This window comes from Homalodisca vitripennis, chromosome 6 (assembly GCF_021130785.1).
Source record: "Homalodisca vitripennis isolate AUS2020 chromosome 6, UT_GWSS_2.1, whole genome shotgun sequence".
Lineage (NCBI taxonomy): Eukaryota > Metazoa > Arthropoda > Insecta > Hemiptera > Cicadellidae > Homalodisca > Homalodisca vitripennis.
The window spans coordinates 66,114,687-66,134,248 of NC_060212.1; the positions used below are offsets into that span (position 1 = coordinate 66,114,687).

The 19,562-nt window shown below is 32.2% G+C and overlaps 1 long non-coding RNA gene across 1 annotated transcript in view; it reads right to left on the reverse strand.

The window, feature by feature from the left end:
• LOC124365207 overlaps nt 1–19,562 on the reverse strand; it is a 32,389-nt gene that overhangs the window by 4,146 nt on the left and 8,681 nt on the right. Inside the window, exon 2 of the long non-coding RNA XR_006922714.1 lies at nt 11,952–12,043. This is a non-coding gene — a long non-coding RNA (uncharacterized LOC124365207). The remainder of the gene's footprint in view (nt 1–11,951; nt 12,044–19,562) is intronic.

The window sequence follows — 19,562 nt, forward strand, 5'->3', positions numbered from 1 at the left end:
CCAAACAAGGTCCCAGAGCCAGTAGACTATCAGTGTTAAAAATTATTACATTAACCACACATTTAGAAATGCGGTGAGATATTCAGGGGAAGAGAGTCAGTAGTAATCTCAGAAGAGTGTGTAATCAGTGTTACAAGTTGTGACATTAAATTGCAGCTAGAGAATCCATAGCGAATATTCTATGGAGTTGATGAGAAGAGTCTAAGATATTTTTCAACAAAATATGAACAAAAATTGAGTGCGTATTGTATTGCGTTTTGATGATTACATACATTTTTGCATTAATAATAACTAGTAATAGCGTCAGTGAAGGGTCTAAAGCTATTGAATATTCTTATTTAAAGTACATTTTTGACAGTAGAATAATTACAAAAAATTATTGCTTATTTGCCACTGGAGCGTCACTGTAAAGAACCTAAGTTTCGAAATCTACAATCCTATCTCTTCCTCAGGTGTCTGATCGGCCTAATAAGTACCTACAATCTATGTTAGAATAGACAAATCATACCATAGCATTGAGACACGCAAAAGTAAAAAGCAAACACAAGAATCTTTTTGTGTCAACTCCATGCACACCAACTCTAAAATAGCACTTGAGAAAACAAAGGCCAGTTATACAAAATGAACCAAAGAATACATGTAAAATTACTTTCATATAACACAACCAATCCCTAGTAAAAGAGAAAGGTTTAAATATCACATATTCATTATATTGCGATACATTTTTGTTCCTTTCCAACGGAATACGAATCGTATTAAGTGATATTAAGTTACACAATTATACTCTACATTACATACAGCAATATACAGATGGCGTCTATCGGTGACTATATACTACATAAATATTAATCATATACCCATATATACATAAACTTATCGTTTTGTAGAATGTCCCAGCCAAACTGACACAGTCCAATTTGCAGTCGTTGTGTGAAGCATAGCTAGCGCCAGAGCTTGTTTATTATATTGTAATGCGGTATCTCATTTTCATTATATTACATGTCAAAGAGCAACTGCATTGCATTATACAATTTATTGATTAAATATTGAAATACAGTTTTCATGGCAACAAGTTACTTTGTTTAGATAAATTTTATCATGCTTGATTAATTTTTAATATAAGTTTCACTTCAAATTAGTTTTAAACTACTGTTTGTTAGCTTCGATTAGTATGAACACCAAAATTAACAAATTCTATGATATTTAAGTAGTCCAGTTTCAAAAAACATTTTACAAATTTGAGTGAGGTGGTGATATACCAGTAATGTCATAAAAGTTTATAAGATCATGACCATGGAGTTTAATTTACGTGAACATAAAGAGTGGGTACAAATTGGTAGTTTAGGGTCAAAGATATTTCATGACTGTCGGAAGTGCATAAATAGAAGACGTTATACCGGATGTTTGTCTAGAGTCGATGAGAACGGAAGTTTTGTTCAGAAAAAGATGCAATAAGAAATAAGGACATATCATACAAGCTGCATAATAAGAATCTAGCGTCGTGCCAACATCGTTTCTCAAGAAGTGGCATTTTTGTATAACCTGCTTTCAACATCGCAAACAGCCCTATATTTGAATTATGTAAGGTCATCTGTGAACTTTTATTTGTTTTTTAATATTTTAATTCAGTAGTTTATAGGTTAGTTTCAAAACTTGTTATGTTCAAAAATAAAAAAAAATGTATGGGCGCCGTCGTATCAAGTGATATAAGAGGAACACTACACTAAATTCAGTTGTTGCAAAGCTCGTTAAAACATGAAATAGATAAAAATATTAAAAATCGTTGCAAAATCCGTTTTATCCCTATCTCAAACTGCACCAAACTCCGTAATGTCTACTTGGTTGAACTCTCCAATACTGATGACTTCTGACACAATCTCACTTCTTTCTTGTTTGAGAAATTAACCTCATATTTTAGTGTGGTTATTTTTATTATTATTATATTTAATAATTATTGTACAAAATACTCTGTACAAATTGTCTGCTTAAAAAAGTACCTTGTTATAATCTGCCTCAAGTAATTTGAATTTATATAAACATATTTATACCTATATAATATGTATAATAAACATGGTTTAATATCAAATACTATTTTTTAAATTTTCTAAGTACGTTGCGTTTTTCTCTTTTTTGTTTTTTCTCTTTTGTTGTGCTTGTGTACAGTTCTCCTAGTTTTCCACCATCACCAGCATGTTACCATCACTCATCACAGGCATATCAGTGTGCGAAGTTTCAGTTTCATGACGTCAGACACTTCCACTAGAAGCTTATGGAACACCTAATAGAGTCGAATAAACAACTTTATACTTCACTACATTACAGTGGAAACTCCAAAGCGTACGCGCCCTCGAGTGCAAGATAATGTCCCTCAAAATAATGCAGTAACTATAAATATTTCATGCCTATACTTGAACATGGCCCTGATGGCTGAGATATCACTAGTAAGGTTACTGTTTGGAAAAATCTATTCATAAAAACACGTTGCATATAGAGATAGGATTCAGTTTCTAGCTAAGAAATACTTGGAGTCTGGAGACGTTCCTCAAAAAATTAGTGGGGTTAAAATGAAAGCTGAAGTGTAGCAACTTTGATTGAGTCTTTCCCAGTGCTTGAATTACAATATTTTAGAGGAAGATGAGTCAATAGACAGTACCTTTCCAGTAAACTTACCAAGCGTTTTTCACAGATTACAACATTGGATTCGGATCTCCATCTGCAGGCTGCTGCTACACATGTCTATTTCTAAAAGAGGATATGAAAAATGCTAGGGACCCAGATAAAAAATCTAATTTGAATGTGTGCCTGGGTCTCCATAAGCGTAAAGCTAAGTCATTTATTCATGAACTGAGAATGTCTCGCGAAGGTGAGCTTATATTAATATTTGACTGTCAAACAAGTCAAAGTGTTCCAAAAATACCTGAATAATTGAATAAAATTTACACCAAATTTACAACGACACCTCATACATCTATAACTTTATAATTTGCTAAGGCATTTCATATGACCAATTACTAAAAGACAAGGTGTATAGCTATAGAAAGAATTCAATAATGGATCGAATCAATTTGCCCCTATTGTCTATCATAGATTAACAAATATAGACCTAACTGAAATCCGTAAAGTCAAGCTTATTTTCCTATGTTTTAATCCAAATAAACCTAAATCCTGAAATTGGTAAAGATTTCGACCACTGTTAAACAATGCAGTGTAATATCAGCTGATTAGAGCAACTAAAATTAAAGCAGCCGATTTTTGTGGCTCACAAAAAGTGCTTTCACATAATCACAGTGCATATTGTATAGTACTGGGGTTTAAAATATGAATCATAAACCTTATTTATCAACAGATTTTAATATCGTGGAATTTATCCGCCAATTATGGAAGCAGCTATTGTTAAAATAAAGATTCTAAAAATTTAAATAGTTTCTTTAATTAGGCATTTAGCCCATAAACATATTTACTTAATTTCAACTCACTAAAGCAAGATGTTCTCAAATTTGATATTATTTTATAATATTTAAGTCATAAAACATAATGGCGGCTATTCAAATAATTATTCAGTTTTAGAAAGTTTGGTTTATCTTTGTTCTAGTAAGAATACCTGAAAATATTAGTAGATAGTTCTAGGGCAATCTGTACATACATTTTTAATAAATATTTAATCACAAAATGTCCGGGCCTCGCACCCGGATCATTCATTTGCCGAACGTGTTACCGACAGGTTATTTATTTATACATTAGTCTTAAATTGAAAATTTATCTACAAATGTTTTAGTTTTCAAAATTTTACCCAATAACCTACACACAAAACCCAAAGTTTTATTGTGATATTCAAATGCATTCATATTTTAATTTAAATATTAATTCTCTATATAAAAATCGAATAATACACATTATAAAGTACTTGTAAGGTCCATAAAATTACAGATCTGTAATATAACTTTACAACAGCGTTACCTCTCATGGGACATATTAATAGTGTCATAAACCGCTGCAGGCCACAACATAATGTTTTTTGTTACGTCAGCAATCAAACTGTTGCAGATATAACACTATTCTGCAGAAAATTCCATTTACAGCTGAACTCAGAATGGACACACGTAAAATTTTATGTTGTATCTTTGGTATTATTTCATAACCCTTTACAGTACTGAGAAACAAATAGTGTCGAAACAAAAATCGGCATTTATATATAATAGACATTTTATGTTCTTCTTTTCATTGTTCTGGAAATGTTTTGTAAATGATGTTTATTGCTTTACATATCATTGATGGATTTAACTTTTCGTGTAAAGTCAAAAAAGATTCCTATTTAGATTTTGCATGCGCAGAACGATGAATGTTATTTGTACCATGGCAATAAATAACAAATATTAAATAAAATTGCTGAGAACATAAAAGATTATTATTTAATTTACCATCACATGAGTTTCATATAAGTACAGTTCGTTAAATTAAAATTATTATACTTTACGTAGGTACTTTCACAAAAATGTAATCTCTCGATGTAAATTAAAAATCCAAAAAATTTTGACGTAGCAGAAGTGTTAATAATCTTTGGGCTATAACGCAATTTTGGCACTGAGTTGTAAATTTGTTATTATTGATTAGACGTTTCAACTACATTGGAGTAATATACACAAATAACAAATAGTTTTTGTAAATTAATGAACATTGTTACTAAATGAAACCAGCACACAACTATAACTGTACCAATTTAGTGCAAACAATTTCGTTTTGTATATATGCTTGTAATACATCGTTTGCTTAAAGGTAGCTTAATGGGCGCACTGCAGTTGGTAGTGGCTTAGATTAATAACCATTAAACTAATCCAATTTGTAACCCGTTTTATAGTAGCTTAAGCTCTTTCTAATTAGAAAAACAGAGCACGGTTTTATTTTATAAATTTACTTAATTTAGTATTCGTTACGTTACACAAATAAGTAACTTTTGGTGATTCATTACTAAATAAAGACTATTTTCTTATATGCTCTTTATACACAATCAAAATAGTATAATTAACAGTAGTTTTGCTCTAAATATAAATGTTGTTTTTTTTAAATTGGGTAAAGACATTAAAACAGACACATTTATTTTACACTTCCTTCATTCAGATATGGTTTATTCAGTGTAAATGTGATAAATTATAGTTTACCTAGTAGGCCACACAATCAATCAATCTTCTTCCTTAATTCTTTGAGCTATAGGACAAAATTATGCGTCGTTGGAGAAACATTGGTGATGATTTAGATTAATATATTTTACTCCAGTTATTAAATAGCAGTAGAATGTAATTCAAAACTACAGAGTTTTGTCATACTTAAACCGATCTTTCTATGGCATTTTGTAAATCCGAGTGTTTTAAATATATATTATAATTAATTAAAACAATTTCAATTTCAAAAAATCTTTATTCCACAACTTTGTTTTTGTGTTGAATTTACTGGGAAATATAACACAAGCTGTAAAGAGTGTGATTGTTGAGAATGTAACTGTACCTTTAACTCCAGGATATAAATGTATTTAACAGCTGTGGACAAACTCTGTTACTGACAGCCGCTCTTACAACACGTATTCATTCCATCGCTTGCAATTCTGAAATGTTCCAATTATCACTACCTGCCTGTTTCTTAACTTATTTAGGTACGTACAGATTAAATGAATATTTTATTATTGTGTTTAACAATCGGTCGTTTAAAAATGTTCTTTAAATAATCGCAATGAAAATAAAAAATAATGCGTATTTCATCAATTGCGATTAAGTTTTTTTATATTTCAAACTTACGATTCCATAGACCGGTTATTGTTCAATCTAGAGGTGTGTTTAGAGAGAGTTGGCTTACATAACATAATTTTATTACAGTAATACATGGATAATAATTCTTTTTTCCAGGAAGGTTTACTTCTGGATGTTGAACACATACCTTACAGTTAAACCTACAACGGGTACAGCATAAACCGATGTATCACTTATATCTGGGCAACCTTATGAATGTTCAAGACAGAAAATTGGTGTGGAAGGATGGATCGATAGATCTAGTTTATTCTGACGGATGACTCTAGTCTGTTGCTAGACGAGACATGAAGGAGTACTGCACCCGGCCCACTTCGACAAAAGAGGCTGGATAAAGCAGGTCTTCCCTAATTGCAAAGTGAAATGACAGATATGGCTTTCCTTCCTCATATTATCACGACAGGATTGGGCCTCTATCTACAAAACTTACCAACCACGATATCCTGTCACTCCGGAAATTTAAAATGTTTTTTTAGGACTAGGCAATGCTAAGAAAGATTTTTCTAATTGTCGCCCTATATTTACAAAAACTCTTTTTTACGTAAGAGGAATAGATTTATTCTCTTAGAGGTTGGACTCGCCTTACCGATTGTCAGGAATAAATCTAAAGACAGGTAGCAATGAAACTCCTTGTAGATGTGCCTTATTAAAAGCTTCAAGATAGAACCAGAGGTCCAAAGACCTACGTTGGTATCTCGTTCTATTTCTTTTACCATGTTCACAGAGTCCCACTCCTGCTGTTTTTCACCTTTCCTACTTCTGATTAATTTTCAGTATAACTGTTACTGTTTATGTTTATTAGTCAATCCTCACTTTTCCAACGTCTCTTGGTGTTTGATCTACAATTATGCTAATCATAAACTTTTCACAGGACGTATATGTAAAATGGCTAATAATCCCAAAATTATCATATGTTTTGTTGCACATTGCGTACAGGAATTGTAATGTGTGTTTACGATGAAAAATATATGTAACACTAGCTGTTTCCCGCGGCTTCGCACGCGTCTCTTAAGCTTTGCCCGTATATTTCTTTGCCTTCAAATAGTGTTTGGATATTTTAATATACGTAACTACTGTGTTGTAATTGCAGTTTATAATGTGCAGGCGCTTTGATAACTTTTATATCTTGCAGTACAGCCTGGTGGTTAGTTACATCAATGGGCATTGCGTATAAACCTTCTACATAGAAAAATACAAATTTTCATAGTGATCGGTCCAATAGTTTCTGAGTCTATAAAGGACAAACACACAAACATTCATTTTTATATATTATGATTGCAGAAACAGTTTAAACAAAATTTGTCGTTTCTCTTAAGCTTACTCTATGCTTTAAAACTATAAGTGTAAAGAAATTTATATATAAATATATTTTTTTGTCGCATTATATATGTTTACAAAGAACAGCTGATTAAAAATTTGAAAAGACTCTTTCACTTAATAACATATGTTTGCTGCAATGCATTTCTTACGGGTATTTCTGTAACCAGTGGGGCGGAATCCTGAATCGGGAAAGGGATAAAAAGTATCCTATAACCTTCTGCAGATCAAGACGAACAAATTAAAAAAAAATTAGGCGAATCCGTCCAGCCGTTTGTGAGTGATGCTGTTACACACGAACAGTTTCATTTTTATATATATAGATAAGGGGCTCTTGGTAGTTAGCCCTGTTCAGTTATAAACATAAATAATACTAGTTAATAACTCCATTTTAATTTTCCTATTTTATCAATGTTGTAGATAAGAAACAAGTTTTATTCAAGTACCTATAAACGTAGAAGTGAATCTATAAGGTGAAGGATAACCAGAGTACTAGTATTTAAAAAATACCTAGTGAAAAGTAAACTTATAAATAATAAGATAAGATATACTTAAGCTTTTGGAATTGGACATTTTTAGCGTTGTATATCGTAATCATTGCATAATAAATTTATTTAAAGACTTATACAACGGTAAATTTAAAACTATAGATGCTTTAATTTCAAAAATGATATAAGAGTATCCTACTTGTAAGATTAAAGATCTAGTACCATTGACATGGCGCTGTTTACTCCGGTGTGCTGAATAAAGATTCTAAGAACTCAAATGTTTTAAAATTTGTATTATATTAAATTAAAATTTTTAATGATCGGACACCGGTTTATAAATGCTCTAACCTTGCTACACAAGCAAAGTAATATTATTTTGATTTTTTTATTTAAATGGACTTCAATATATAATAGGATCACAGTTTTATTATATTTCAATTAAGGATCCTTGTTCAAGAACTATATATATATATATATATATATATATATATATATATATATATTCTTTTTTTCGGCTTTCAAAAAATATTAGACAAGGTTTAAGCATAAAAGTTAACATACGTATGAAGCATTATATTTTTACTTTTTTTTGTTGATTTCTTAAATTTTTGTGTATATGCCTCAAGTTATTTGTATAAAGTTCGTTATCCTCGATGATGAACTTTATACAAATAATTCCATAGACTGTTTTTAAAATCACATATATGCGTTTATATCGATGCCACATCTTTTTCCAGATGCCGTGAACAAATTTTACGTAAATTTCAAACACAATAATTATACCCTGTTTTTTATGCTTAATACTACAAATGTAATGTACATAACTACTTTCCTTAATCACAATATTCGTAAATTTTAGGACAATGTAACTCCTGGACAAATACATTTATTAACAAGTGGTAAATTGAATATTATATGCAGTTTAATAATTAAAACACCGTCTCTAATTATTATTAATAAATAACAACGTCATAAACATAAAACTCAACAAAAATTTATTAATTTATAGATCAAGATAAACATATATAATATAGAGCTGCTTGAGATTGTCAAAAGGAGGTTGTAGAAAAAATCCACTTCCTGAAGAACGACGTTGGCACGACGCTATGTTCTTATTATGCACCTTGGAAGATATGCCCTTAATTCGAATCGCATCTCTTCCGGAACGAAACTTCCATTCTCACCGACTCAAGACAAACCTCCGCCATAACGTTTTCTATTCATGCTTTTCCGATAGTCATGAAATATTCTTTACCCTAAACTATCAGCTTATACACACTCTTTATTTTCACGTACATTAACCTTCATGGGCGTGATCTTATTAATTATTATGACATTACTTGTATTTCCCCACCTTCTATAGCAACCACTAATTCTGTATTGAAGAGTTCTGTCAAACACCAATCAGAGGATGTAGGTTGTGTTGATGTAAGTGTGACCAAGAACTAAGCATACGATACGGTGGATAGAGAAAATTTATCCTCAGAATTCTTCAACAGTGCAGGTCACGTGAGCAGGGGCTAATCCCCGGTGGCCCAAGCGGTCGCGGTACAGCGCGGTGTGATTTGGAAGTACACAATTTTAATAATAATTCTTATCAAACTTTACACGTTGCTCATGAGAAATTCTATGGTTATCTGCCGCAGATCCATTAAATTCATGGGGATTTTAAATAAATGTTTATGAGACATCTACTGAGGTATGTTATCTATCACATTGGTTGGTCGTCCACTTCTGACACGGTCCTTCACGCTACCATTCTCTAATAAACTAGCAACTCTGTTTAATGGTGTGGAATTTAAAATTGGATTCCTGTCAAGAAAATCTTCGTTAATAACATCTTCTTACGTCATTACGTTTTCTCTCCAACCACGTAAAACTTGACTTTTCCATAAAGCTTTATGGAAGGCTATAATTGGAACAAAATAATTCTTTATGACCCATACTCAGAACAGTAAATGGAGTAGTGTCCTGTGCATTGAAGGGACTTCACATAAAACACAACTATCTTGTTTTATTAAATTGACAAGTAATCGTTCATTTTTAATATCTACACTCATAAACTTAACCATCCTTAACTTTTACGTTTCTCTAAAACTAGACATTATACGATAATATGCTATTATATAAATTGAGGGTTTATACCATGACAGCGTTCCAAGAGATACTCTGATAAAAATAACTCACACCTAGATGCACTCTTATATACTTTCCAAGAACCCCTTTTCCCTTCCCTCCTTTCTCATGTCAATTATCTCCTTATAATGTACATGCATTTGTTTTTCGTACCTTGCTCAGATTACGTTAGACATTTTAACTGAATATGAAGCACATTTGACTGTAGATTTACGTAATTACAAACTTAAAAATATTTAATTAAAAATTTTAAAATATTTCAGATACGTATATTCTGGCTGTTTTTCTACATATGAGTAAGAGGTTACTCTGAATCTCATTCACAACACTATAACTCGTGATGAGTTTGAGTCCTAAAATCTCATTATCCTTCTTTAAAAAGATTGGCATAGCTGTTCATCGTGGAACATCATATATGTCCAAGGTGAAAGTAGAAGTATTTGGACGTTCTCATAATCTCATCAGGAAAGTCCAACGTATGACACGGTAGAGACATCACGATGTACCTCTAGACCTAGCAGAATCTTATAGCATCTGCTTTATACCATGTCTGATTTCCGTTTCTGGAATCGCCTATTGATGGTATAGCCTGAGATATTGTTCCATTAAAAGGTATATGGAATATAGGGACCCCTTAGTCCATGCAATGTATTCTGCTTCAGCAGGAATTCTGGTGCCCCGAAGGCGTTATACCGAATTCAAGGAGAGTGTACACCAGTAAATAAATTTACTAATTTTATATTTGCTCCTGATACCCTGAACATGATTTATTACTAGCAGTTACCCGCGGCTTCACGCGTAATTTCGCAGGTTTTGTACCTGTAGGAGCATTTTACTTGGTTCTAGTGAATTTTATTTCATACGCTAATACTGAGTTGGCCTTTTTCCCTTGATCAAGAAAGTGTTTTAAAATGTGTATATTTATAGCCATTTTAATTTACTCCTATTTTTGTGTTTTGTTTTTATTCTATAGCTGATTTTGCCTTTCCCAAGTAATAAGAAATATATACATACAATGCTCTGAGAAGCCTAATTTTGTCGAAAGGCAACTAATTTCGATTTCAATCTTTTAACGCAAATTAAAGGTGTATATAATAGTCAATGTTCAATAAGGAAAAGTTATCTTGTCTTTGTTTAACTTTGTGTTCTATAGTCATAGTAATGTCGGAATATAACGCTGTAAACAATATCTAAAGTAATTTCGAAATGTAAGAACATAAAGTATTCATAAAATATGCTTTTAGTTTTACTTTAAACTTTTACAAGTCTACTAACTATAGAGTATACCAGTAGTAAAACAAACTAGTGAAATAATTTTCTAATTTCAAAAATTGTTTGAACTGAAAATACTATTGAGTTTTAAATGCAAGTACTTGATTTTGTATTGCCCGTAATGAGAAAACAATGGTTGGGCAATATGCCTGGGGATATCAGTTGTTGTACGTTGAATTTATGACATATGAGCATAGTAATAATGTGAAAGGCCTAGTTAACGATTAAGTAACTGTCCTTATCAGCCCTCAAGTGACATTTGATGGTTTATGTCAAGTTATTACTTTCCTGATATTATAGCAAAGTGTACCGTCCATCGGTGTTCAATTATATGTGGTCAAATAATCACTTCGTTTGTCTCATACTCAAAATATTTTTTGAGGCCTTTTATATTTTAGTTATTATAAACAAAGGGAATTAAAATGACCTAACTTACAATTTAGAAAATTTTGTGTGTTATATATAACTAAACTGATTTAATGGCTGATACTTCCTTTAATATCACACCGTATTAATGTTTTAGTAGTTAATAATTGAACTCACAAATTATTTTAGCTTTTACTACGTTCAACACATGTACTTGTTTAGTTTCTTCTAGACTACTCTTGGATGCCCTCAACTGGCCTTAAGGAACTAAGTTTCAATCGAGCTATAATTAATTGATTAAGTGGTAAAACTACATGACTATTGACTCAATCCAGGAAAGTCTTTATGCATTGAATAAGTGATTTTTTAAACAATGGATGTATGTAACATTAAAATTGAACCAACCAAATGACAACGCTATCGAAGTGGCGTGATTGCTAGGGTTAATCAGAAGATAGGATACTGTCTGTTTCAGGCTTACATTTGAATTAATTGGCCAGTTTATTAAGTACAAACTATATAATATATTTGATATTATAAACTAAACTTACCACTTATTCATGTAAATATTACACACCTGGTTTATTAAATTGAAAAGGTAGAATAGTATTGTGACATACAGTAAAAGGTGTTTAAGGCCGTATACTTCCAGCTCTGGCATTTCTGTTACTGTAACAAAATGACAAATTGGTTTTAGCGACTATAACACTTTTATGACTGGATGCTTTTATGAGCTTTTAAGCTTCTAATAAAGTTTCAGTCTCTGTGCTACGGCAACGTTTTCTACCTGTAGAGAAAGGAGTCCGCTAAAAATAAAAGTTTAATAACATGTCAATATTTGTGAAACACTATCAGTTATTTACTTAACCTAATGTCGTACATATAAAAATTAACTAAATTCATGATATATATATATATATATATATATATATATATATATATATTATATATATATATATATAATATAAATAGCTATAAACATTACTAACAAACTGTCATATATTATATATATATATATATATATATATATATATATATATATATATATAATAATATAAATAGCTATAAACATTACTAACAAACTGTCATATATTATATATATATATATATATATTATATATAATATATATATAATATAATATAAATAGCTATAAACATTACTAACAAACTGTCATATATAATATACAGGGTGAGTGGCTCTTTGGTGTGACAAAATTTTATGCGTTATAATGCAATGTAAATATGATACAATGGTGGTTTATAAAAAAGTCTAACTCCAAAATTAGGTCTGAAATGAATTATTTTCAGTTTTTTCTAAAAAACCCCGTGTTTTTGTACATAAATCTGAGATTTCTCAGCAACGTATAGACATATGTGAGCAAACTACATAATTTTTAGATTCTCTGTTAAATTTTAAGTTTGAAAAAAGTTATCGGTTCAAACGGTAAGAAAAGAAAATTAAGCTTCAGGTCGATTCAAATGGCAAAGTTGCTAAGTTTTAGAAAAACTTAAATATCATTGAACCCCTTCTTTTTACCACACACTGTACACAAGAATGTGTCAAGTGATATTTAAAAACTTTGCCATTTAATACGCTTTACAATTGTATGCCATATGACCATAGTTAAGTATTCGGTTACCTACTTTTATTGGTTTGAATATTAAAAAACAATGCAAGCTACAAAAAGATTATAACAATTTAATAACAACTGTACTTAATTTTTATGTTTTATAAAACTGCCTCATAAAACAAGGAATTGAAGATTACAAAAAAGTAAAGCAGATTAAAATAATTGTGGATGATAGTTATTGATTAATGGTTTAATCAATGTTTTAATTTCTTATCTTATCACTTTCTCACCAGTATTATTGTACATTCATTCCTTATCTTTTTTTTATAAGACCAGTGTCCACATGAATTACTTCCACCTCCAATAAACTATTTTTTCTGTTCAATTTAGTCAAGTGTAGGCTGCCATGGAGTTCACTACTCGAGAATACGCTGATTATGCACTTTATTTACGGGTTTTGTGATGGAAATGCGCGTGCTGCCCAAAAAGAGTATCAAGCTCGCTACCCTGATCGCCGAATTCCCAGTCATTCTGTGTTCTCAAGACTCTATCAACGTCTTGTGGAGGGAGGGTACAGTTCACAAAAGACCTAACGAAGTAGGACACATTGTTCCTGATGTAGGATTAGATGAAGTAGTTCTAAATTCAGTTCGGAATGATAGTAGTAGACAACTTGCTAGAGACGTAGGTGTATCACAATGGAAGGTTTTTGGACATTTTCCATAAGAAGTTCCAAGTTCCATCCATACAATTGTACGCCTGTTCAAGGTCTGAAAGCAACTGATTATGCTCCTAGAGTACAAATCACCCACACCGGACAAGGGAACAATCCTTTTAAAACGCGTTTTAGTATTAATGTTTGGTGTCGTAATCTTAGGCGACCAATTGATTGGCCCTCACATATTTGATGGAATTGTAAATGGAACAAAACTACTTAAATTTTCTGCAATACGACCTACCTAACCTTCTAGATGGTTTAAACAATGTTGAAAGAGACGAGCTTATATTCCAGCAGGACGGAGCCCCTCCACATTTTAATGCAACAGTACGTCAATGGCTGACTGAAAACTATCCCGAGTGGATTGAACGTGGGAACTGTCGCATGGCCTGCCCGATCTCCCGACCTTACACCTATGGACTTTTTTGTGTGGGGTTTTTTTAAGCAGGAAGTTATTATTCCACCCCAGTAAACTAAGAAGAAGAATTACGAGGCAGAATTGGTCTGGCTGCTCAAAGGCTTCGGGAAAACTGCCTTTTAACACGACCGTTGGAGCAATGAAGAAAGCGAGCAAGAGCTTGTGTGAGAAAAGAACGTCGCCATTTTGAGAATGAACTGCAATGATTTTACTTTTAATGTTTTGTGTTCATTATGTATTCTAATTTTCATTTACTTTATTGATAATATGATTAAAGTTCCATTATTAAAATATCTTTACTAATGCTCAAAAATTATGTTTATTATACCGTCCTATGACTACTCAGTGTTAACCTTTAACCTATACTGATTTTTTTTAATGGCAAAACACCTAAATAGTTTGGTATGGCATACCAACTTGTTTTATGAGCAGTTTTATAAAACATAAAAAATTAAGTAAAGTTGTTATTAAATTGTTTTAATCTTTTTGTAGCTTGCATGTTTTTTAATATTCAAAACCAATAAAAGTAGGAACCGAATACTTAACTATGGTCATATGGCATACAATTGTAAAAGCCTATTAAATGGCAAAGTTTTTAATATCACTTGACACATTCTTGTGTACAGTGTGTGGTAAAAAGAAGGGGTTCAATGATATTTAAGTTTTTCTAAAACTTAGCAACTTTGCCATTTGAATCGACCTGAAGCTTAATTTTCTTTCCTTACCGTTTGAACCGATAACTTTTCAAACTTAAAATTTAACAGAGAATCGAAAAATTATGTAGTTTGCTCACATATGTCTATACGTTGCTGAGAAATCACAGATTTATGTACAAAAAACACGGGTTTTTTAGAAAAACTGAAAATAATTCATTTCAGACCTAATTTTTGGAGTTAGACTTTTTTATAACCGCCATTGTATCATATTTACATTGCATTATATAACCCGAAAAATTTTGTCACACCAAGAGCCACTCACCCTGTATATATATATATATATATATATATAATATATATATATATACATATATATATATATACTAGCTGACCAACTTCGTTTCACTTACCTCTTGGCGATGTCGCTACCTTTGTTAACATATTTACATATGTACTTTATCAATTTGACAGAGTTACAAAATTCCACATTGATGTGACTTTCAAAAGTTTTTGGACAATATTGGCGAGTACGGCACAATCCAACGATTATCTACATCAAAATGTTGTCCTTTTATCTTCACAATTACAGATCGCCCACCGTCCTCAACTGATTGCCGACGATACAACGGGTAACCATCATTTCCCGAGATGGTTTCAGCAATCAAATGCTCTAGGGTATCGCTTAGAACAATTGCCGTTGACCATACAGGGGAGTTGTTGAAAACTCCGCAAGGTCCGTGTATCATATGGTTTACTTACTACTGCATGCAATTTTGGGTCAAGTGTTTCATCGGGAATCTCGGCTGAAATTATGGAATCAATGTCTTCTGACCTTAATTTATCAACTAAACAAACTAATATGTGCGCATGTGGCAGACCACGCTTTTGCCACTCAACAGAGTACATCCAACAACGTACTTGGCCATACACACGATGCTTTATAATGAAATCCGTTAAAGATTTTAATTTTTGCTTAAACACTCTGGCAGTGATGTCATGCCTATCAATTAGTGTGTTTGGCCGTGTAGCAATTCTTTCTTAATTTCCATCCATTGTGGGTTACAGGTGAATGTAATAAATAGGTCTGGACGGCCATATTGTCTAACATACGACATCGCATCTTGCGCGTATTCGTGCATGTGGCGCGGGCTTCCAATGTAAGTGGCCGGCAAAATTGTAATTTTTTCCACATTTTTTGCATTTGCAACGGCATTAATAGCATCACGAATCTGTATGAATAAAAGTTCATAGAGCTGACTTTTTTGTTGGTTTCAGCACCTGGAATCAGAAATTATAAACAATGACATTTTTTAATACATTAAATATAACACATTTATTGTCAAATTATCATCATTATCATATCGGACAAAAGGCAATCAATACAGGTAATCAATTTAAAGCTTTCTGGTAAACTATATTTTTTGTCTTTTTTTGCGGCGCGTATAAACATATAAAGATATACTTTACCATGTGTAACAAAAATATTCGACATAAAATATTGGGTGCTGTCAGGCCCAAAACACGACAGTACTTTTTTTGCCATAAATAAACACGTATATTCTATCATGATCAATGTCTAATTGTAAATTTCCGCATTAATTAGTAGTGTAGGATTCGAAGTTTGACATCGCACACGATGTAGCACATCCTCAGACATGCCAATCCCTATATTTCATCCACAAATCTTCCGGATTCGAAGGGAAGCATGTGGATATTAAAAATCGCAAACAATGTTCGAATTTGATGTGGTGAAGATATGATGGAATCCTTGAGCGTATTATCCCAATGTAAATCATCCTCGAGTAACTGTAATAGTTGACACGCCTCACGGTAAGTAGCACACAGATGTTTATCAACTGTTCTCAATTGTTTGAAACGATGTCGGACCACGAACATTCACCCAATAACAATCTAAGATAATAACATTCAGCGTTATTTGGATGTACTGTATTTGTCGGCACTATTATCGATTTATGGATCGTAGGAGAATGCTGCTCCGTTCCAGGTTCACAGGAGCATTGCGTTTTCGGAAAATCGGTCAATTTCCTTTTCCCGGGCTCGCTGCTGTTGTGATCGATGTGCCCCGAACTTGTTGCATTCTTTGTCTATCCACTTCATTCTGATTTACTGTAGAACGCAAATGTGCCATACCAATACGACTGTTATCATTATCAGTCTCTTGCTGGTCATCAGTGCGATTAGCGCGTGAGGTAGCTCGCCGCACATTCGATCTACTTCGACGACCTATGTTAGGTCGTTTTCTTTCTCGGCATTGTAAGCAGTATCTGATATTAATGTTTTCTTGCACTAATAATGTTAACCAATAATGGCGACAGCTGTTTTACCCAAAATTGCATGCAGTAGTAAGTAAACATATGACACTGAGACACTTCGTCATTTGTATTTGTTACAGCTGTTTAAACTAATTATCGATACATAAACATCAATCAAACGTTTGACAGGTAAGAACAGTTTTGTTTGGGAAAATTAAATTGTCGTTTTTAGTATTTTTCCTTGCAATTTTGTTATATTTTCTCATCTTTAAAAACCTTCCCTGGACTTCCACGAACATTTTCAAGACCAAAATTAGCCAAATCGGTTCAGCCGTTCTCGAGTTTTAGCGAGACTAACAAACGGAAATTCATTTTTATTTATATATATATATATATATATATATATATATATATATATATATATATATATATATATATATATATATATATATATATATGTATATTTTATATATATTCTGACAGTTTGTGAGTAATTTTTATAGCTATTTAATACAACAATAATAATAATACGAGGAAATCGGAAATCTATGTAAAAACTGTTGTATTATAATGTAAATAGAGTTGTTTTGATGATGAGTAGATTTATTGAGTCTATATATTACGGTATTTATCAAACCAACAAGTACGCATTAACATCAGTTACGTGTAACAATAATCACTGAGTAATTATATAAGTTTAATTAATTTTAACTTTATGTTTAAGACAGTAGTTTTAGCAATTGCTGCTGGAAAATATATCTCAGAAAAAAAAACATGTTAAACTCCTATTTCATGGCAAACCTATCTTTCGCACTGGTAGGTAAATAAATACTCCCCAAGATACAAATACGAGTATACTTCCTCAGTGAAAATAAAAGTCCGATTTTTTGAAACGTCTCAATAACATATACACAATATATAGTACAAACGCATTCATATACAACGAAATAGTAAGAATGTATATTAGTATAGCAAGACTTTTTTAGAATAACATTTTAAGAAAATAACGCCATTGCTGCAAGTAACAACAGTCAACAATGGGTGTCAATAAGATTCCAGCTGTCACGTGCTCTCTCTAATACAATGGTTATGTTTACAGTCTCTATACACAAATACTGGTAGTTTGAAATATTTATTAAGGAACAAACTGATTGTTAGCAAAGCCACTAGAGAAGCTGGGTTTCTTTTCAGTAGATTTAATCAGCTCCTCTTTGAAAATTTTTACGATTTGATCTTCATGGATCCTCATGTAGGAATAACATGATACTTGAAGCAGAGCAATGAAAATGTGTGATAATATTATCCAGACATGACGCTCCTTCTTCAGATTTTCTCGTAATTTCATGTATAGTAAGTGGAATGAGATCATATCTATTCAACAGGTCCAGGAATGAAAAGCTGTCTCGGAATGATTCAAGAATATTTATGTTAAAAACTCTGTTCTTCTATTTTCAAAGTTTATTCAACATTATGAAACTTTCTGAAAGAAAATATCCAATCGTCCGTCCTGTGATCTATATAGACATATAACCTTGGTTCTCAGTTCCGGACCGCTGCCTCATTAAAATGAAGTTCCTGACTGTGCTGCTCTAGGTAATCTCATAGTTTCACAAGCCAGGGAACGTTTTACATGGTAAGTATAACAGTACCACCGCGTATAAGATCCTTTGTGTAGAAGGATGGTACAAGATGGTAGCCACTGACCGAAAGATAAGATGCCTGATCAGTCGTCATCCAGTGCTCACTTAAACCGACCAAGTCCACCCTTTCGGCGTACAACACAGTCTCAAGTTCCCTATTTTGTTTGTTGCACTCTTATATTTTGAACATTTGAAGTATTTTTATTTGGAAAGTTTGAATTGATTGAAAAGAATAGCTATTATTAGATTGTATATCAGCATTGCATGCAAGATATTGCTTCATACTATTTGTCTAATAATGAACTGCAATAAATTGATTTATAATATTCCCAAACAACATACAAAATTATCATACAAATTTCAATTTTTATTGGCATTATAAAGAATTTGGTTGTTGGAATGGTTAACAGTTGATACTATGTCTCCTAAAACAGATTTTTTTTGGATGTAAGGAGTTAGGGTAATCACATGTTTCCCACAGGGTGTCTTGACGGACCATGGCTGCTCTGTGCAGCTAAAAGGGAGGTATGGGACTCCCCGGCAACCCCATCGAACTCTCGATTCACCCATGAATTGACCATGCATCTGATCTCTCTGCAGCTCTTTATAGCTTTCGCTTTTTTGTTGAAATAAGTTCTGCATTTGTTAAAGCTTCTAAAATCCTTTTTAACCGTCAAAAAATTGCACTTTTTTTAAGTTAAAAACTTTATAATGTTAGTATTGATCCGTCAAATAAATATATTTTATTGAAAAAAGACTGAGGTCATATCTGGTTGGGATGGTTGAGATCAGACAACTGGTCTGGTACAGAGACCATTAGATCAGAGTATACAGTCGCTATGTCGCTCTCACTGCTACAATTAGACACATCGTTTGTACTTCCTATAATAACAAAATAGCCATTGTCCTTAA